Raw genomic sequence first — 22,343 nt, 5'->3', positions numbered from 1 at the left:
CACAAGGTTTACCCATGGCTGGTGTAGTTTAATCATGAGGGTCCCTGGAGTGATTAAACAAAGCAAACCATGGATAAAACTTCAATTTACCACACCAGAGAGTCTGTTATTACCATTATACAATGACATTAAGAAAAAAAATGCTTACTTATCTTAAATAATGTCTTTGTATGATGGCCACATGGTGGTGTTCTACTTTTGTTGGATATCCCGATGCTTTTTTTGATGTACTGTGCATCCATATGGTACTTGTGTTACATCAGTGCTTTGAGAAGAAAACAACGGAGAAAGATCTCAGTTGCCTGTTTTTTTTTTTTTAAATAAGGCTGAAATTTGGACACTGTACGAGACAACATGGAGAAAGTACTTTTGAATAATGTACCTGACTTTCCTAGCTCTCTCAACCTCCAGACTGCCCAGATTTCGTTTTTATGGTGAATAAAACTTACATTAGTATATGCTCGATTTACAACAGGCATGCTGGTTGGGCTGACCAATCAGTATGTTTGTTTTTAAATATTAATGGCCAGTCATTGTATAATACCCATTACTACTGCTGTGAATGGTCATCTAATGGCCTTGTATCGGCTGGATAAAAGAAAAAGTGCACAATGTTTTTGAACAGAATCAATCAGCAAACACAGGCATCTAGGCTTAGACCATCACGTGTCTACATTACTGAGGAAATGGTTCTATGTTGTGCAACTTATAAACACAAAGATATAGCATATAGGTAAAAGGAAGTCATTGTTCCTCTGTATTCAGCATTCTTCAAACCCATCACTGAGTACAATGCCCCCCTTTGGATGTACCTAACCAAGCATATCCAACTGGAATGTCCACAGACGTTCCTCACTAAAAGACTACAGGGCATAAGTACCATGTCCTATGCAGATCGCCTCAAGGCTCTATCCCTGTTACTTGGTCTCCTACAGGTTGTTGAAAGGAGATCTATGCCTAGCATAGAAGGCACCGGGAGACCCTACTCTGTTGGAGCTCCTGGATATCCACAAAACAAATGGCACCACAATTACCCATTCTAAACACGTAAACTTTGCTTGGGATATCAACAGGACTTGCTGTTGAGACCGGTATGTATCCCAGAGACTATATCTTCTCTAGAACAGGCTCCCCATCCATGTGAAGCAGAGTTCTTTCCTAACCCAATTCAAGTGCAACTTGGACAAACTGATGTGGAACAGGAAATTCATCCCTGGTTTGGCACCTGTCTCTCTAATGGACACATGCAACCTGTAAATGGTTCATCTCACAGGCCCCTACTTGTAAATATTTCACCTCCCAACTCACTGCGTATACTAGTCAAGGGTACCAGAACTTATCAGAGATTTTGGATGCATGGCTAGGCTTACACAAACAAAAACACCACCACTCAGAGAAAGCAGGCAGACGGCCAATCAATTACACACCATACAACTGTGTAACTACGAATACAAACACAGCTTGTAATGCTGTTGTATAAAGTCACAGCCTCCTATTCTGCACTCGAACCAGGGGTGATAAAATCCTCGACCTGGTTCTTACCCAATATGGAACTCTAACTTCATCCCAGACTAAAACAGAGTACAACTCAGTCACATCACCACCAGACTGAAACCAAAACCTTATTTCAATACGTTGATATTCAGAGAATATACTAAGGCTAAAAAAAACAAAAACAGAGAGGACACGGCTAAATTCAAGAATCCCCTTCCAGTATGATGATCCAAGAATCCCCTTCCAGTATGATGATCCCACTGCTTAAGCAGAATCATTTACTGCCAGGTTCTGCTACATAGATGCAGCTGTCACCTTCAAAAGTAAATACAAGGGCAAATTTAAAAATAAACCCCTATGGTGGAGCCCGAATACAAGTATACTCTATAAAGGGGGGGGGGGGGTCTTTATTCATATTACTTCTAAACTGTTTTCCTTGAGGAATCATAGGAATTGTGCATTATCTTTTTAATTAACTGTTTTGTTATCTGATAATTGTTTAATACATGGAGCTCTTCTCTCTGAGCCTCCACTGAAAAAGGGCTCTTCAGCTCAGTTGGACACATACCCAGTACACACACCACACACACACACACACACACTTTTATTATACATACATTTACATATGGATCTACTTTTCTTATTGAAATTTCACTCTCTCGAAAAAAGAAAAAGTAACCCCCCACTTCCCACAACCATTTGGAAATGGTCTGTTTTGACACAACAACTTGTCCCTTCTTACCTTCACAAGAAACACACACACAAAAGCTTTATCTATATAAATCTAGGAGAAAAAAAAATTATATATAATTTAGTTCTGTCAAGACAGTAACCAAGCGGTCTGTGGACATCAAAGGTATACAGTATTCTCTCCCTCATTTTTAGATTCAGTATAAAAACAGGAAGATGCATAGTTTGGCTTAAGGTAAACTCCGATACCTCTTTTGGCATAAAAGGAGGATTAGTTCTCAAAGAAACCCCGACCACATAGAAAATGAGGTAGGGTTGATTCACCATAAAAGCCAATGAGCTTGCAACTCAGATACCCTTTCTTGCAGAAGTTAGAGACCCTTCTTGCAGATGTTAGAGCAATCAGGAAAACTGTTTTCCATGTTAAGAATTAGAAGTTATGTACTCACCATAACGTTCCATCTGAGTAGGTGTATTCATTTGTCTGCAACCTGTGGGTTATGGATCCGATCCGGCATGGTTTTCCAGCTATGGATCCAAGCTCTCAGCTCCTCCCCTCACCCATAATGCCCTGCTCTACCCTCATGACCTCAGATCGAGTTTGCCAAAGCAACAATACCCTAAAAAGGGTAACAAAGAATATGCAGGAAACTGAAAGGCCAGGGGGATAGGAGGGCGGGATGGTTGCAGACAAATGAATACACCTACTCAGATGGAACGTTATGGTGAGTACATAACTTCTAAATCTGAAGTAGGATATTCATTTGTCTGCAACCTGTGGGACAGAGTCCCCAGCTACCTGAATCTTGGGCGCCATCATGGAAGGATATTCGAGCAACGCTGAGCCAAAGGATGCTCTACCCTAGATGCAAGATCCAACTTATAGTGGGAAATAAGCGTATGAGATGAAGCCCACGTGGCTGCTGCACAAATATCATCTAGAGGAATCCTAGCCTTGAAGGCTGCCGAGGTAGATACTGACCGGGTTGAATGGGCATGAACACCCTCGGTGGGCCTTCCTGAAGCTTGATAAGCCAATAAAATGCACTGTGAAATCCAGCGGGACAGAGAAACTTTAGAGATTGGCTTGCCCAAATTGAATTTTGCAAAGGAAATAAACAGCTGGTCGGATTGCCTATGACCAGCTGTCCTGTTCAGATAAAATCTAAGTTGCCTGTGAACATCTAGTGAATGTAGCTTATATTCACCTTTGTTTTCATATTTAGGGAAGAAAACAGGGAGGTTAATGGATTGATTGATGTTTGCTTCAGAAGCGATTTTAGGAAGAAAGGACGGGTTGGTCCTGAGGGAGACACGGTCCGGATGAAATACCAAGTAAGGAGGTTTAGCTGATAAAGCTTGAAGTTCAGAAACTCTCTTGGCTGATGTAATGGCTACCAAAAGGCTGTCTTGTAGGACAAGAATTTGAGATCCACCGTAGCCGCTGGCTCGAAAGGAGGAGCGGTCAAGGCCTGTAGGACCAAAGAAAGGTCCCAAGGAGGAAGTGCTTGTTTTATAGGGGGCCTGAGAAGAAAAGTACCTTTAAGAAATATTTTACACAATTTGGCTGACATAAGAGGATTAGAGTCATGGCCAATGTGATAGTGAGAAATTGCCGCCAGTTGAACTTTGACTGTGGAACTGCTGGCACCATCGTTAAAGAGAGTGGTTAGAAAGTCAAGCAGTAAAGGGAGAGGAACCGTGAAGGGATTCAGGCCTTGCCGCTCCGCCCACAAAGAGAAACGTGTCCATTTGCTCCTGTAAACCTTTCTAGTGGATGGTTTATGAGCCGCCACCAAAATAGCCTTTACAGGTGAAGAAATACCGGGAGTCCTTATCAAGAGTGGAACTGGAGCAGCCAAGCGGTCAGCTTCAGGTTGTCCAGGTTCGGAGGAGGAATGCAGGATGGATGGGATATCAGATACGGGATGGGATCTAGAATCCAAGGAGGATTCACCGAGTGAGACCTTAGGAAGGGGAACCAGATCTGTCGAGGCCAGAATGGAGCAATGAGAATCATTCTGCAACCCACCCGAGAGGCTTTCTGAAGAACTTGCAGCATCAGAGGCAAGGGTGGATAGGCATACAGAAGACCGGGTGGCCAAGCATGCACCAGAGCGTCTCTTGGGGTACCTCCGGGAGGAGGTATTAGAGCGAAAAACTGTCGCACTTGGTGTTTGAGGGAGAAGCAAAAGATCGCATGAAGGGTTCCCCACCGTGCGAATATGTGTTCGCTACTTGACAATTGAGAGACCACTCGTAAGGGGTCAGAATGGTGCGACTGAGCTTGTCCGCTAGGATGTTGGACCGACCGGAATGTGCGTTGCTATTAGAAAGCGATTGGTGGAGATTGCCCATTCCCAAACTCTCATGGCCTCTCGACAAAGAGGGTAAGACCTTGTTCCCCTTGCTTGTTGATGTACCAGACAACAGACATGTTGTCCGATTGAATCGCAATTGTTCCCAAGGGAAGAAAGTCCTGAAGTGCTAGCAACGCTAAGAGCACTGCTCTCATCTCTAGAACATTGATATGCAGTAAGGTCTCTGAATCGCTCCACGTGCCTTGGACGGTCCGGCCCAAAGTGCCCCCACCCGAGGCGGGAGGCGTCCGTGGTCACCGTGGCGAGAGGGGGAGAAGCACAAAATGTGCGGCCTTTGTGGAGATCCGGGGAGTGGAGCCACCACAAGAGGGACCGCTTGCAAGCCTTGCTGATCGCTATGGGATGATGCATGGGGAGAGCAAGGTATGACCACTGTACTAAGAGCGTCCACTGTAGAATGCGCATATTGAGCCTGGCAAGAGGAAGAAGTGCTATAGCCGATGCCATGGACCCTAGAGCCCTCAGGACCAACTCCGCTGGAACAGAACTTGAAAGGAGAATGGCCCGCACCTGGAGCTGCAGATTTAGAACTCTGTCCGCAGTGAGGAAGGCTCGTAAACTCCTTGTGTCTAGCCTGGCCCCTATAAAATCTAAGAGCTGTGTGGGCCAGGTTGGACTTTTGTATTTATTGTGATGCCCAGAAAGGGAGCAAGATGGAGAAAGGAGTCTCGCCAATAGAAGTAGATGCCTTGTTGGGGCGGTAAGAAGCCAGTCGTCCAGGTAGGGAAAGACCTGCACCCCTGAAGCCTCAGGTGGGCCGCTACCACTGCTAATACTTTGGTGAACACCCTGGGGCTGTGGTGAGACCAAAGGGAAGGACCCGAACTGGTAGTGACTGGCTCCCAGCCGAAGCGGAGAAACCTCCTGGAGCGCCTGTCCATCAGGATGTGGTAGTACGTCCTTGAGATCTATCGAGCACATCCAGTGATTTTCTCCCAGAAGGGGAGAATAGATTGCAGAGTGACCATTCGAATTTTTCTTTGGGGACTGCCAGATTCAATAGAGAGGTCTAGGATTGGTCTTAGTTCCCCGTCTTTTTGGCACTAAAAAGAATCTGGAGTAGAACCCTGATCCGATCTGGTCTGGGGAACGGGCTGGATGGCTCTTTTCTTTAGCAGATGGCCAATTTCTGCCAAAGCGGCCTCCCGTTGACCGGGTGGGGCGTCTGGGAGGGACTTCAACTTTGGAAGGTGAAGGAAAGGAATGCAATATCCCTGGATATGATTTGGAGAACCCAGCGGTCCGATGTTATGGACTCCCATGCCGCTAGGTGCCCAGCGTCCCCGACTGCCTCCAGAGTAGAGCAGTCGGGCAACCCTCAGGGTTGCTGTGCGGCCGTTCAGAGAAAGGTTCCCTGGACCCGAAGTTTCTGGGAGCCCCTCTGCCTCTAGGGCGGCGTCCTCCCTGTCCTCCTCTGCCACGGAAGGACTGGTTGTCCGGAGCAGGCTGGGACTGCTGCGACTTCGGAACCACATCTTCTTCTGACCCTTTTGGTTCCTAGAATAGGGCCTCTGGGGTGCAGAGAAGCGGATTCCGACGGCAGACAGCGTCTTCCGTCCTTTCGCTCTGGGTCAACGTCTGCGAACGGTCTTGCCAAACAGAGCAGAACCATCAAAGGGGCGTCGCAACGACGCTTTGAAGGGCTCAGAAAAATGACGGAGCCAGGCCTGACGTCTAGTGACCAGTCCTGTCCCGCAGCTCTAGCGCCCTCCGTTGCATGGGAGAGTAGCCGCATAGAAGTATTTGTAACTGACCTAAGAGTGGCCATACGGGTGGAGTGCAGAACTCTGTCCTCCTCCGAAATGGACTCAGGGGATGCAGCGTATTCCTTAATAAGATCTCGCTGCATCCGAATAACATGTGCCAAATAGTTCAGCGCCCTTACCGAGAAGGTCGCCGAACTGAACATCCGCTTCCCCAAGCGGTCCATCATCCGAGACTCCTTGCTCGGTGGGTGGACTGAGGACTCTCCTGAGCCAGTTCCCTCTTTGTGGCCGCCGTCAACATGGCATCTACCGGAGGCCCCTTACTCCAATGGGTCCGGTCGGATGGCGGACTAAGGATCCTATCCGGTCTTTTGGGAATTGGCTCCACGGTGTCCGGTTCCTTCCACGCCCTGGTGGTAATAAGGTCCACCAGGGGTCGGCAGGGGACACCCAAGAGGTAGACGGGCCCGTTTCAAATGCCTCCAAGAACACGGACTCGTCCGAGGAAGACTTGGGGGCAGACCACCCCTTATACGGAGCATTTCCATGATGTCTCCAAAGGAGACATCCTCGGGGTGACCGTGGGGAGCCTTCCCTTCCTCCAAGTCCGTGTCTTCTGTGAGAGACTCGGGGAGTCAATGTGCCTCCTTTTGCGTATGCTTGCGAGGACCTCCTCTGGGGGCTGTCAGAGGAGTCCTCGCAAGCAATTTGCTCCATAGGAGCAACTTGGGGCACAGAAAGCGGGCTGTCCCAGGGGCCGGATGGTGGAAGCCTGGCCCAGTGCAGAGGGAGCGGGGCGGAGCGAAACAAGTGCCGGGGTCTGGAGACCCTCAACAGAGCCCTCTCCACTACATCAAAAGCCGAAGGGAGCCGACCTCGACCAAAGGATCCGACAATCGGCTCCCCTCGGATCCGAGTGGACGGAGCGGCGCCAAGCACTCGGATCCGAAGGGACAGTACGCTCCGACACAGGGCGCCGAAGGAGCACTGATCCCCGGATCCGGCTCGGATCCAGGCTCCGAGAGGTCGGGTCCGGCACTCGAGGGCAGGGTCGGATCCAGTACCAAGTACTATCGGCCGACCCACCCCGGCTCGGCTGCTCGGCTCCAGCTGCTCCGAACCCGGATAGCGGGTCGGAGAAGGAGCAATAGGCTTAAAAGGGTGTTGAGCTCCCCGAGGGGAGGCAAGAGCACTCCCATCTGCATCTGGGCCTGGATGAACCTTCTCATCATCCGGTCCAGATCAGCATCAGAAAGGCTATGGGTAGATCTCGACGAGGCTACCGAGGTAGGCCTGGAGTGCCTCCTCGATAGCCTCGGCGGAGATCGGGTCTCCTCCTCCTCAGGACCCGTGAAAAGCACACAGGGGACGGAGCCGAGAAGGAGGAGACCGACGACCGGAGCCGGGAGAAGCCGCTTGGCTGGCGGGGCGAAACAGAGGTCTCGGCCGCGCTGGTGCTTCTCCTCCGGTCCTTTTAGTAGCATCCCTCTCCTCTCCAGAAGCGGGAGGTTGAGTCCCAGGAGCAGGTGGGGGTGCCACAGGGGGAACAACTGTAGCCACAGTAATCCCTGAAGGAGCGGAGGCCGGAGCCGAGTCTGGCGGTAGAAGACCCGCCAAGACCAGCTTGGACCTCCGCTCCCTCAGTGCCCTGGGGTTGAACCCTGCACAAATGGAACAACCAGATGTGAGGTGTTCAACCCCGAGACACTAACACACCGAGTGTGGCCATAAGCCGGTGAGAGCTTATGGCCACACTCGGAGCATTTTGAAAAAATAGATTTAGGCTGATCAGCCATAATCTATAAACCACTAAAAGCTACTAAAAGTAACTTAAAACAAAAAGACACACAGGCCTACACACACACTCTACGCAGCGAGGGAGGGAATAAAAATTATTTAATTTAACTCAAAATAAACTCAAATTAAACTTTTCAGAAAGGGAAACCTAAACTTTCACACAGAATCACTCAAAGAACCAAAAATTTTTTGATTTTACAAGTAATAAAATACCACTTAGCTGAGAGCTATGTACCCAAATCCAGTCACCAGCGCGGCAAACGAGATCTGAGGTCATGAGGGTAGAGCAGGGCATTATGGGTGAGGGGAGGAGCTGAGAGCTTGGATCCATAGCTGGAAAACCATGCCGGTTCGGATCCGATATCGGATCCATAACCCACAGGTTGCAGACAAATGAATATCCTACTTCAGATCTTCTGTTAATTGCCACCAGTCATTTCCAAAAGAAGGGAGAACCATAGCTGTCTAGGCTGGAAGAGTCTCACCACAAAGTTTTTTTTGGAGGGGGTGGATTCCTTCTGAATCTTCAGAAGATTCCTGGATACAAGTGGAAAGGGTGCAAAAGAATACAGGGACATTCCTGCCCCAATAAAAGAAAATACATCTTTCAGGCTTTCTTGCCTAGAGTCCTGGAACAGAATCTTGCCAGTCAGGAGACTGGAAAGTCTACTTCAAGTTTTGACCATCTATGGGGAGCTCTGAAGACCCTCTGATCTAGTTTCCATTTGTGAGGGTCTGGCCTGGTCCTGCTCAGCTTGCCTGTCTCACAAATTTTGCGTTGACAGAACGTAAGATGCCTGTAGAGTGAGACTGTGCAGTGAAGCTACATCCCAAGCCAACATGGCTAGGTCTGCAAAGGGGGTATGAGCTGGTTCCCCTCTGCTTGTTGGTGTACCACAAGACTGTGGTACTGTCCAACACCTCTTTGAACCATCTTTTGTTCCCCCCAGCCTACTCTGAGAGGAGTGTGTCTTGATTAGGGCAAGTATCTCCTACATATTTATGTGCTTAATCTTTACTTTGGGTCCCACCCCTCCTGCACTTTTATCCCCCCTGAAATGCTCCAGAAGCAAAGTCCGAAGCATCTGTGGTAACGGACTGCTTTGGGGAAAGGAGGGAGATGGGAAGACCTGGATTTAAGGATATCTTTAGTCTCCACAAAAATACTTTTCCTCTGACAATTGAAAAGAAAGGGCGTTGATGCTGTCACCATGCAGATTGTACCTTTCCCATGTGAAATCTTCCGAGGGATAGCATTAGCTTCTTAGATACCATAAGATCTAAAATCCTGAGGTATTCCCTCACAATGTCTGAAGTCACAGTGGAAAACTTCAGAAACAGATCTGAGGATCTATTTTTTTCCTGTGGGGGAAAAAAAAGCTTTGAACCAAGGTGTAAGGACTTGACTGTTTTCTTGGAATCACAGGTTATATAAGATTTCTCACCAGAGAGAGATTTCTGACACTAAGAAAACCACTGCACCAAGAGTGTTCACAAAATTCAAAGGCTAAATGTAGAGAACCAATGTGATCCAGACATACAAAATCTTAAGAAATGTCTGAAGTATGGACAAATAGGGATGTGATAACACTAAACTTGAGAGGTTTAGCATCAGGAAACTTGAGAGAGGAATATACGTTTAAGTGACAGAATTTCTTAAGGGCATATCACAAACTGGTTTAGAAGAGAAAAATCCAAACTGGTCCCAAAGAGTTTTCTTTCTTTGGCACCAAGAACATTCCTGAATAAAAACCTTCCCACTTGGGGTGGAGGAACTGGTCATATCAGTCCCTAGGACAGCATGTGATGAACAGTTGAAAAAAATCTGATCTGGAGGATGAGGAATGACCCCATGGAAGAGAGAAATTTCCTCCCACTACCATCTGTAATCTTGATGAACGACACTGGGAACCCATTTGTCTGAAGCAATCTGTTGTCAGACAAAGAAAAAAAAAAAAAAAGGAGCTTAAAAGACTTTCAGGAAAAAAAGGGGGCCAGAGTGGGAGTAGGTCACAAGGTCTCGAACAGCCAGACTTCTTTGACTGTCCCTTAGTTTGGGAAGGTTTGAGACTTTTTTGGAACACCCTTGCCAGACCTTCTTAAAATGTCTGCTTACCTCAATTCTTTTGGAGACCATTTTGTTTTCACTTCTGCAGCAGATAGCCATGAACCTATCTGCCCTAAGGCATTTATAAGCCTAGCCCAAAGTTTTGTGGCTTACGCCACCCCTTATATGAAAAAATACTGTGCCCATTAGTTTGTTGTGCCTCTGTCCAGCAGTGACACAGAGGATTCCCGGGGTAAACCTACGATCTCCCATCCACAGGTTAAGATTTCTCTTTAACAGAGCCAGCGAGGTGCTTTGACTGACATGGACCGGGATATTATTCCACAGCATAGGGAGTCTGAGTGGTAAATCTATCCCTCCAGCACGTCCTATTTATATCCGTGCTAAGGTTTTAAGTCGCTTGCTCGAGTGGTTTTGGTGGATTTGGATTTTTTGAGGTGGAGCATGTCCATCAATTCCGGGTTGGACATGGCCTTGTATGTCAGGCACATGTCACCTCTGAGTAGACTGTATGCGACTGAATAGAGCTGGAGTTTCTTCAATCTGGCAGCATATGACAGATTTTGAGTCCCTTTATCCTTTTGGTGAGGAACTTTTGGGGTCTCTCCAATTGCTGCAGATGTCGGGCGAGATACATCCCGAATGGGGCATTGTACTCTATCATTGGTCTAATAAGTGAAGAGTACAGGGGAACAATGACCTCACTAGATCTGGATGTGAATCCCTTCATGATCAGGTGGGCAATGTAGAAGGTCTTTCTAACAACTTTAGCAACGTGAGTGTCAAAAGAAAGGCCACTGTCAACCTGGGTCCCCAGGTCCCTGATGACCTCTTCTGTGCTTAGTGGATTGCCACCTATATGGTAGCTTGGGGTTACCTTGTTTTTCCCGAAGGGTAGGACTACATTTTTTGGCGTTTAACTTCAGGCCATGGCTCTGGCACCAGCTATCTGTTTCCGTGAGTCCCTTCTGAAGGATATCCGTGTCCGATGCACTTTCCACTATGGCGCCCAGTTTGCAGTAGTCTGCAAACTTTGTCAGCCAAAGTCCTCCCATGTTGGCATGAACTTCTGAGAAGTAGATGCCGAACAATAGGGGGCCAAGGACAGAGCCCTGTGGGACACCACTTGTGACCGGCTTGGAGTCTGACATAGCGCCAGCAACTCTAACCCTGTGGGTTCTGTCCTTAAGCCAGTTTGCAACCCATCTTGTGACATATGGGTTTACATTTAAGCTGGTAAGTTTTTCTACAATACCCGAGTGGGGTATTGTGTCGAAAGCCTTACAAGGACAAGGTAGGCTGTATGGGCTGCCTTTCCCTCATCAATGGCCTTGGTGACTGTTTTGAAGAAGTCGACAAAGTTCAAAAGGCATGATCTGCCCTTGACGAAGCCAAACTGGGTCGGGTCCAATGTCTGCAAGTCCCCTATATCTTTGTTTATGAGCTCCATTATGATCCTCTCCATAGCTTTGCAGACTAGACTTGTTAAGCTTATGGGGCGGTAATTACCAGGGTCCTTAGAGGCACTGCCTTTGTGGAGTGGGACCACAGTTGCCGTACGCCACTCCTTGGGCATGTATCCTGTGGTAAGGCTGAGATTAAACAGCTGCCTTATGTGTGGGTTTAATTCCTCATTTAGCTCGTGTAGCACACAGCCGGGGACACCATCTGGTCCCATTGATGCTGTGTTTTTAGCTTTAGAGAGAGCAGCTTTCACCTGCGCATTTGAGATGTCTGGGAGGCTACACTCAGCTGGGATAGTCATCTCTCCTTTTGGGGGGGGTGAAGTTTGCACTGAACCTGTCTGCCAGTATGTTGGCAATGTCTGTGGGTTCAGTGATTTTTGTATCATTTTGGACTAATTCTGAGCATATCTGGGAGTTTCCACCCAGGTTCTTAACATAGCTGAAAAAGGCCTTATGATTGTCCTTTGAATCCATGGCAATTTTTCTCTCAAAATTGGCCTTAGTTGATTTTATGAGTGCTCGTATTTTTTTACTAATAATGATCAGGGGTGACTTCCCTTTTATGGATTTTGTTCCATCATGTAATAGCTTTCTCCTCTTATTGTAAAGTTTGTTAATGGCTGGGGTCCACCAGACTGGGCGTTTGCCCTTTGTGGAAAGAGTCTTGGTTTTATTTGGGATTGCCTGATCCATGCAGTCCTGGAGGTGTTCATAGAAGGCAGTTGTAAGGGCTTCCGCAGCTTGGGTTGTGGTTTCCATTGGCTCAGGGGCCTTGAAGGATACCACACCAGTCTTTAGTAGTGTGAAGTTTGCTTTAGAGAAGTTCTTCACTGTGGTCTTTTTTGTTTGGGGTGGGGGTGGGGGTGGGATGTGGATTTCCAGTGAGATTAGTTCATGATCAGATCACACCAATGAGGGATATACTTCTGGTGTGGAGCATTTTGTCCCCATGTTTGTCAATGCGATCTAGTATATTTTCTCCTCTCGTGGGAACAGTGACTAGCTGTTCCATGGCATTTGAATTTATGAACTCCAGGAACCATTGGGCTAGAAAGTTAGGGCTTGAGTAATGTTCCCAGTCTATATTCGGGTAGTTGAAGTCACCCAATATGGTGGTGTTTGGAGATACATGTATACCCTCCAGTGTCTTCAGGAAGGCTGTGTGGGTTCCTGAGTTTGAGAGGGTGGCCTGTAGCATGCTACAATTTGTAGAGCAGTTTTGCCTATGGTTAGTTGCACCTGGATGGTTTCCGAAGCTTTGCGCGTTGCCACCAACCTGGAGGTGCGGGTATCCTTTATAAATATGGATACACCCCCTCCTTTTGTGGTGTGGTCCGGGTTTTGGGGCCGGAACGCATGATATGAGGTAAAACCTAATAGTGCCGGGGTGCTCTCAGGAGCCTTGAACCAGGTTTCAGTTACAGCACAGACATCGATGTTCTCCATACTGAGAAGGGCCTCGAGTGCGTGCATTTTGAGATTTAGACTTCTGGCATTAAGCAGCATTACCCTCAGTTTCTTCCCATTTTTGTTTTCTAGGGTGGTAGGTTTAGAATTTGAGCCTTCCTAAAAAAGGCACTATGGGGGTGGCAAGAGCCTTAGCCAATATCCGGAATCCCAGGGTGACAGGTGCAAGCCGTCCCTTGCGAAGCAGCGTGGCTTGTCAAGCATGTCATCCCAGGCAGACAGACACTGGATCCCCTTTGAATGACACCAGACATTAAGCCAATTGTTAAAGCTGATCATCTTGTCTCTATATTGTGGCATCATTCTTGGTGAAGGAAGGATACTGCTCAGGGTCAGGGTCATACCTGCCTGGGCTACATAATCAGAGAGCTCCTCTGTCTCTTTTCATGTAGTCCAGGGAGGTACGTCTCAGGTCGTTCACACCAGCATGGACAATGACTGTCATATTTGTACTTGCCGTGGAGTGACCCGAGTGCTTGTGTTATGTGGCGGATTCTAGCGCCCGATAGGCAGCTTACTGTGACCCTCTCCTTGTTCAGCCTGGTGAGTGGGACGTCAGTGTGTCTGACTATGGAGTCACCTATGACAAGTATGTTTGGTGTTGTATTTGGCCTTAAGGGCTGTGACTGCTTTTGTGGTTTATGTGTTGCTTGTGGGGTGTCTTGAGGTAGCAGTTGTTTGGGTGTCTGCTTTGGAGGCCTCTGCTGTTGAGGTAAATTTTTACTCAGAGCCTCCGAGTATGTCTTTGTGTGTTTGATTCAGTGGTATGGTAGCATTATGTGAGGCTGGTTTTGTGGTGTGTGTAGTTGGCCGAACTCCTGTCTGAGCTTGCCAGTCCCGAGTTGGCCGAACTCCTGTCTGAGCTTGCCAGTCCCGAGTTGGCCGAACTCCTGTCTGAGCTTGCCAGTCCCGAGTTGGCCGAACTCCTGTCTGAGCTTGCCAGTCCCGAGTTGGCCGAACTCCTGTCTGAGCTTGCCAGTCCCGAGTTGGCGCAACTCCTGTCTGTGCTTGCCAGTCCCGAGTTGGCGAACTCCTGTCTGAGCTTGCCAGTCCCGAGTTGGCGGAACTCCTGTCTGAGCTTGCCAGTCCCGAGTTGGCCGAACTCCTGTCTGAGCTTGCCAGTCCCGAGTTGGCCGAACTCCTGTCTGAGCTTGCCAGTCCCGAGTTGGCCAAACTCCTGTCTGAGCTTGCCAGTCCCGAGTTGGCCAAACTCCTGTCTGAGCTTGCCAGTCCCGAGTTGGCCGAACTCCTGTCTGGTCTTGCCAGTCCTGAGTTGGCCGAACTCCTGTCTGAGCTTGCCAGTCCTGAGATAGGCCAAACACTAAATTTGTATCCAAGGGAGAACTTAAAAGGAGTCATTTTTCTCATAATCTGGAAAGTTATGAATGCAGCCATGCAAACCGACTACAGCCATTCACACATTAAACAGCGAGTAGTGACCTATGCAGTAGAAGAAACCAAGCTATTTAAAGCAGATTTTTTTTTTCTCAAAAAGAAATAACTACAGATTAAACATTCCTCATACTTTCACAATTTATCAGGACAAGCTTTAACATATGAAGCTGACAATTCAGAAAACCAAAGTTGCAGAAATATAGACTTCTCGCTTCTCCCCCATACCTATCAATTTTCCCATCCTACGTCAGGTTTGAGAACGGTGTAAAAAATTTAAGACTGAGAAACTGTATACATCCTGCCTGCCTTTTTAGGGGCAGCTGGCTAGCTGATGGAACAGGAAAATTGCAGGTAGTAACATCCTCTGAAGCAGATACAACAGGAGGAATGGGTGTAGATTCTGGAAAATCCTTCTATAATAAACTCAGTATTTTCTGTGGGACTGAGAAACCTCACTGTTCTCCCATAGAGAACACTAGCACATTCTAGCAATCGTCTCAGAAATAAAGACCCCCCACATACACATGGAAAATAAGAAACTGAGTTCTCTTCACAGTCTGAGGAAAAAAAAAAAAAGTCAGTCCCAGCATCTGTTGCTCAGATTCAAAATCTTGAATCTCTTCAAGAAAAGAGGAAGCCCTCTTTCAGAAACTACTTTACAAGAAGGATCAATAATCGGAATTAAACAGAGCCAGACCCAGTAAACTGTTCCAGTCAAAGGAATTCAGGAGTAGTAACATGCTTGGGTTAATTTGTTTTGGAATGAATGAAAGAATCAATGAATGAATCAATGCCAACCGTGTTATTAATGGCAGCAGCTGTGCCCGTAGGGATGGACACGGCACTGACAACAGGGAAATCTTCCTTGTACACTCTCTAGGATTGACATGAGTGGCGGTCTGTAGGGCATTCCAATAGCCACAGAGGATGTGGCTAACCCCCGGGCCATAGTGTCTGTAGGTGCTACACCAGAGGCATCCAGGATAAGAGAGGAGTGGTCTGAGGTGCAACAAGGAGCCAAAGCAGAGTCACCCACCTGCACCAGAGGCGATCACAAGCCTGTTGTGGTGGCAAAGGCTACTTGCTTAATTTTTTTCTTTTTGTGGCTGGAGGAAGGACAGACCATGGGAGTGACAATCTGTTCCATGTTCAAACCGAAAATGGTGCCCCTTTCCTAGGAAAGATAAGCAGCAAATGCCAGTAAAGCTAGCAGTCCACTTCTGATTTATTTTTTAAACGAGAGAAAAAAAAAAAAAAAAAGCACCTTCCAACACCATGCCAGCCCCAAAGAAAATGTTTTCAGTTAGCTAATTCTACTTGTAAAACGATAAATAAAATGAGTGCTCTGTGCAAAATTACATTTCAATCTCGAGGCAGTTTAACACAACACTCCTAGCAGACCGACTCTAGTAGGACTACTGCTCTGGTACAGCACGCAGCATTTGGGGGGGGGGGGGTCACAGTGTATGAAAAGATTGCAGTTTTGCTCAATGAAGACACCGGTGTGATCAGTCCCCGCAGCCTGTTCTTCAGTCTGAAGTTTGTTTACAAGTACAGCTTGCAGTTTACATTGGAAGTACTGAATCAGCTGCAGTCAACTCAAATATTTGTACTCTGCAGGCTTTGCACATTCAAGAGAGATGCAGTGACTTTTCAGTCTGAGTATTCCCTCGGATTGTGTTCCTAGAAAATAATCGGTCTAAAATAAATTACAGCGAGATCTGGCTAAAATATAGCTATGCTCCACTAGGCTTCTCTGTACTTCCTCACAGACAAATATAACCTGAAGTACTTGTGCCCTGGCCTTTAAAGACTGCCCCCCCCCCCCAAACACCCTTTGGATAGCCTTCCTTCTGGAAGATCTTACACTTTATAATCTCACTGCATCCCTTTGCATAAGCAAAGGTTATGAATATGCCCACTAGTAGGGCACTGATGCATGTTTGCAGCTGCCTCTAGTTAATTTTACTTGCCTGCTCAAATCTAAAGTAGTACATTTAAAGGCAGCAGTCCCCAGCATGCTACAGTATGCCAGGACGCTCACTGATTAGCATGCTGGGGGACTGGTCCCTAATCAGTGAGCGTCCTGGCATACTGTAGCATGTTGAGGACTGGTCCCTAATCAGTGAGGGTCCTGGCATACTGTAGCATGCTGGGGACTGATCCCTACAGTATGCCAGGACCCTCACTGATTAGGGACCAGTCCTCAGCATGCCACAGTACGCCAGGACGCTCACTGATTAGGGGACCAGTCCCCAGCATGCTACAGTATGCCAGGATGCTCACTGATTAGGAAACAGTCACCAGCCTGGTACAGTATGTCATGTCACTCATTGATCATACTCCACAGTAAGCAAAGTTGTAAACTTGTTATGCACCAAATCATTATGACATATGGCCCCCACTACAGCAAGCTTGTTAGGAGGTTGGCACTAGAACTTTGCTAATAACGTTTGCTTTGCAACACAGCCAGCAACCACTACAGAAGTTCACCGAACACACATTGACATACAAGTGTTATCAACAGACTTTCTGCTCCCACAAGTTCTTAAAGCTGTTGGTGACAAGAGGTGCATCTTGCTTCTGGCCAGTGTGTAACAGCCCATCTTAGAGTTCCAAGTATAGCACCCTTAAAACTGGCAATACATCAAGGCAGCTACAACTCCCTGTGCATTACATTTACACAGTTCACCAATCAAATCTACTTTACATACGTTATAGAATTAGATTCCAAGATTCACTACGAATTTCTTAGAATCCTGTACTAGAACATAACCTTGACGTAATCTTTAAATCTATGTATACTAACATTATATACACAGCATATATGTGCACTTACTTGCATTATATACATTACACAAATATTAAAAAATGTACACACACGTGTATAAAATGCACAGACCACCAGTTTTATTGCACCCCTACCCACACAAAAAAAAAAAAAATTCAGGTTCTTCCAACAATCATATGAAATAACAATTTTAAAAGTACTTTTTACATAGCTTCATACAGCATGAAGAGCCTTCCTTAGCAAGTATCTGAGCTTTTCAGCAGTCTTCTGGTGTTCCTTGGGCAGGTTCATTCTGGCATCTTCCACTAGGTCTCCTTTCACTGTAATACTTCACTGGCCCTTCCCACAGCAGTGTTTCTTGGTGACCAGCTTTACTAACCAGAAATGAGATGGGAACCTTCCCTAATACAAGGTTCGCTGCGGTTTTGGGAACCTAGCCACTGTAAGGTCTGGCACCAAGGACAACACCGCTGTTGGAAATACACACTAATGAAACTGGCTACAGTCACTGGGAGCAAATGAAAACAGGTCCACGTTTTTCCATATTAAAATGTGGAGAAAGAGGGGTTAAAAGTAGCTCAAAACAAACCAATGTCTTTTGTTATGTTCCTCTTGCAGCTGTCAGAGACCATAGGGTAATTTGTCTGAAAACTGGGGAACTGTAAGTCCAGAAATCCAATTTGTTCCTGACCAAGAGCGGAAATCTCAAAGGTGCGTAAAGTGCGCTATATTTCTACACATGGCAGAGGGAAAATCCTCACGAGTCAAATGTGCATGGATCACGGGAATAAGAAACGTTTACTGTTGCTGGGAGACAATACAACAGCAGCCACACAACTGGACATTTATCAGACAAAAGGCATCACTGCTGGAAATCAGAAATAATGTTTAAATAAATGTTGACTTGAATAGTGTGTGCAGACTGAAGGATGTCTCATTACAAGTTAACAAGCTCACTGAAGACAGGAAAGTTGAAAACGAGCAAACATGTATTAAGCCTCTGGTAAAATCCATCCAGAGACTCCACCCCTTAGGCCTCTGGTAAAATCCATCCAGAGACTCCACCCCTTAGGCCTCTGGTAAAATCCATCCAGAGACTCCACCCCTTAGGCCTCTGGTAAAATCCATCCAGAGACTCCACCCCTTAGGCCTCTGGTAAAATCCATCCAGAGACTCCACCCCTTAGGCCTCTGGTAAAATCCATCCAGAGACTCCACCCCTTAGGCCTCTGGTAAAATCCATCCAGAGACTCCACCCCTTAGGCCTCTGGTAAAATCCATCCAGAGACTTCACCCCTTTTCCCATTTTATACATAGGGGTTGGGGCATCACTTCAGCAGTGACTTATCAAATCGAGCCAAGGTTTATACCAATGGGTGGCTAGCCCTGCCATGGCAATTCATTCTACACGCACAAAACCAATTCAGAATGTCCAATCCACCTACTGTATATCTTTGGAATGTGGAGGAAACCGGGAGAAACTGGAGGAAACCCACATGACAGCAGGGAGGACTTGTGGACTCTGCACAGAAGTACCCCAGCTGAGAATCGAACAGGAAAACCTCTTGCTGTGAGGCGACAACACTAACCACTGCAAGTCTGTTAAAATGATGCTCGGAAAATAGTACAGAGAAAAGCAAGTCACTATAACCATAAGAATGTCCTGCTATTAAAGTATTAAAGTCTGCAGAGGCTGCAACAAATGATTTAACTTTGCTTAATGTACAAAATGAAAAGGTACCATAAAGACATGGTTTAAAACAAAAAAAAAAAAAAAAAAAAAAAAAAAACACAACAACACACAACACATTTGTAGGCATGTTCCGAGAACGTACAGTGTAAATAGTGCGCAAGACAATATACCGAAGAGGAGGAAAATGAATGTGATTAGTCTTGACTAAAATAGTTATCCCTTTTTTAATTTCTCCAAATATTTTGGGTTTCTAATACCATGACAGGAATGGACCCCATTCCCAAGTTCAAGTATGATTAAAGTTAATGAAATTAGTATTGTTTCACTCGGTCAGCCAAAAGTGCTCTTAGCAGCATCCGCAATGTACCCAGCAAGGATTCCTCCTGCAATTCACATGGAGTTACCAATACATGCAACGTATTAAAATAAGACACTAGACTTTAAGACCCATTGCTCCGACTACTACTGGAACTATCTGGGAATCTTTCTTCCACATTGCTCTCGTTTCTGCCTGCAAATCCTGATATTTTATAACAGTCTCTCTGTACGTGGCTATTTCAATGATCAATGTTACTTTTGTCTTCTTTTCCTGGACCACTATCTGGTTTTCTAGCATCTATCTTTTGAACCGTTGGCAATGGGTGATCCCACGTGATGTAGACTTCATTTCCTAAAATGCTTTGTGGCTCATATTTCCAATGTTTCTCAGTCACTTCAATGCCCGCACAATTCCTAGTGCAACAGTCTCGCCACATTATTATGTAGTTCAGTATACAGTCCTTCTGCCATTAGTATGTCACAACCAGCAACGAGGTGTGCAACTATTTACAATTCTGTTTTACAAAACCAACATTTGTCAGTTTCTCCCACATGTTCAATGGACTTTGTAAACCAAAGTATACGTAGCCCACTATCTTGAGCCACCAATATTAACCTTTCATCTCTTGGTTTGAATTCAGGAATGAACACAGGAATGGAGAGGTGATCAACATGAGGTCCTTTCAGAACTTTTCTATACTTGCAACTATATTTATGCATTTTCCACATTTCTTGCCTTTTCGTCTGGTCCTTCACCTTATATTCTTTTTTTTTTTTTTGGCACATTCAGTTGCTGGCTGATTTTTATCTACTTCTGGTTTGATTTCCATTCCTGCTTGATGCCGATATGCTTCTGCTAGATTAAACAGAGAAGTCATCTTAGATTTATTCTCAAGTTTCAAAACTTGGGTTTTGTGAGGTCAGTAGATGATATGCGTGGAGTCCCATGATTGTAGATCTATACATGTAATGAATTTCAAGGAAGCCCATTCCTCCTACGGAGCAGGGAATATATAATCTTGGTAAGCACGGATTTTTTATAGATAATTTGATGAGCATGAAGCATCCTTCTTGTTTTAATATCTATTCTATCCAACACGTTTTGGGGACAATCAAGAAGTCTAATGATTACCAAGTTTTGTTTGCATTTCTTCATGTTTTACTGCGGATCCTTCATCCTCAATTCCCAAATATTTATACACTCCCTCTTGCTCATATTCTTTTATATCACATTCTTGTCCCAAACCGATGTTTTCCTGGTGCTGCACTTTTCCTGCTTTAAAAGGTTGCTTTTACACATGTATCAAGGCCACATGACATTCTAATATCATCTGAAAAAGTTTTGACAGCCTACAGCTATGCTTTCAGTTCCTCACCTGAGGAGCTATACAGTTCTAAATCAACAAAGATGATGAGAAGTCTTTAGACTTTGTTGTTTTCTAGGAGCCAGATTATAGCCATGGCCTAAGCTGTTAAGTAGCAGCTTCATGGGTTAAGAGCAAGGCAGAATAGCAACAGTGAGTGAGTCACCCTGGAATCTTTATGTATGGGATAATAATTTGTTCTTTATCATGGCTTAATTGCAACATGGTCTGCCACTGTTTCATGGTCACTGTAATGTAGCCAGTGTAGGGTGCATCATACATTTGTAAGCACTCTTATCCATGAATGTGGGATATTATCAAATGCTTTTTTGTAGTCAACCCATGCCATACTTAGATTCTTCCCCTTTTTACAATTCTCCACTAGGATGTTAACAAATGATCCTTTGTTCCCTATGACTCTTTATTGCCCTCTTGTACTACTGCCATAATTGAGTTTCTTTTAAATGACTAAACTCTGTCAGCATCAATTCCCATGTATAGTTTATGGTCTATAATTTTTGGGGTAGCTTGCAGATTCACTCAAGCAGAAGTACTGTTTTACCCGTTAGCCAGGTTGGGGTCTGTTCAGGGTGCACATATGTATAGTTTTTACTCGTGGCTAAATCTTCATGCAAAGATGTTATACTTTTAACCAAAAGTTAGGTACTGCATCTGGTCCTGGATTCCAATTAGAGGCTTTTCTTAATTTTGTTTCACCCTCTCTGGCTGTTACTTTATCCCATTTAAATTTCCTGTACCTTTAAACTTCTTATTCCCTTTTACTTCTTTTATTCATTTAGCATCTTTGTTATATTCCACAGGATCTTCATAGATACTGCTCCAATGCATGCATTTTATTTTTGGTGGTCTTTAAATTCTTTTTACCTTGTTTCCCAATTCTGTATAAAAAACTTTTTTGGATCATCAATAAATTGCTTATTTTGCACTTTTCCTTTATATTTATATGCGTATCTAATTTTCCACCTGTGCTGCGATTTTTAGTTTATTTGCAATAGGGCATGATAGATCTTGGCCTGTTCTAATATTGTGTATTGCTTTTATCATATCCATTTTTCTTAGCGTTTAACTATTCCCTCTTCTATAGTCTAACAGCGACACTTCTTGTCTTGATTGCTTTATATATTTCTCTATTCAATACTTCCATGTTGCTATTCGATTTCTCCCCCTCTTTTCCCTCACTACCCTGTGTTCTTGTGGTAGAACTTTATCAGTTATTACTTTTGCTGCACAGCAGCATATCTTGTACTTCTGCTATATCACATGATCTCTAGGGACAGTCCTAATTACTGTGTTAGTTTTATCAGGCTTCTGACTTTTGGGGTTTTATTGACCTTCTGTAGTCTTGTTTTTTTCATTGATTTTAATATATCTATGTCCATTAAATCAAGCAACTCCGCTCTCAAGTTCATTTTCTCCCAGACTGAGGGAACATCCTTTAAATTTCCATTTCCTGCGAAATTCTATAGAAAGTTCTATAGCACCTTCCTGTGGCACACTCTTCAGTTTCATCCTGTGTCACCCGTTGCTCTGTCATATGGGAACTCACTGGCCTATCATAGGTAGGTACTAGGCTATTGGCCCTAGGGCCTATACACGCCTCAACACTGACTGCAGAGTTTCCACAGTTTCCTGCTCCTTCCCTTGCTGTCTAGCTGCAAGTGAACGTTTATACTGGTTTCCTGTGGAAGGCTCC

At 45.5% G+C, this 22,343-nt stretch overlaps 1 protein-coding gene across 1 annotated transcript in view; it reads right to left on the bottom strand.

The window, feature by feature from the left end:
* Positions 1–22,343, bottom strand: part of CDCA3 (cell division cycle associated 3) — a gene marked incomplete in the record, with an annotated part of 365,174 nt that overhangs the window by 320,394 nt on the left and 22,437 nt on the right. Inside the window, 1 exon segment of the mRNA XM_044079607.1 lies at positions 149–265.

This window comes from Protopterus annectens, chromosome 8.part0, assembly GCF_019279795.1.
Source record: "Protopterus annectens isolate FY-2018-M chromosome 8.part0, PAN1.0, whole genome shotgun sequence".
NCBI classification, from domain to species: domain Eukaryota; kingdom Metazoa; phylum Chordata; order Ceratodontiformes; family Protopteridae; genus Protopterus; species Protopterus annectens.
This window is presented reverse-complemented; position numbering and strand designations above follow the sequence as displayed.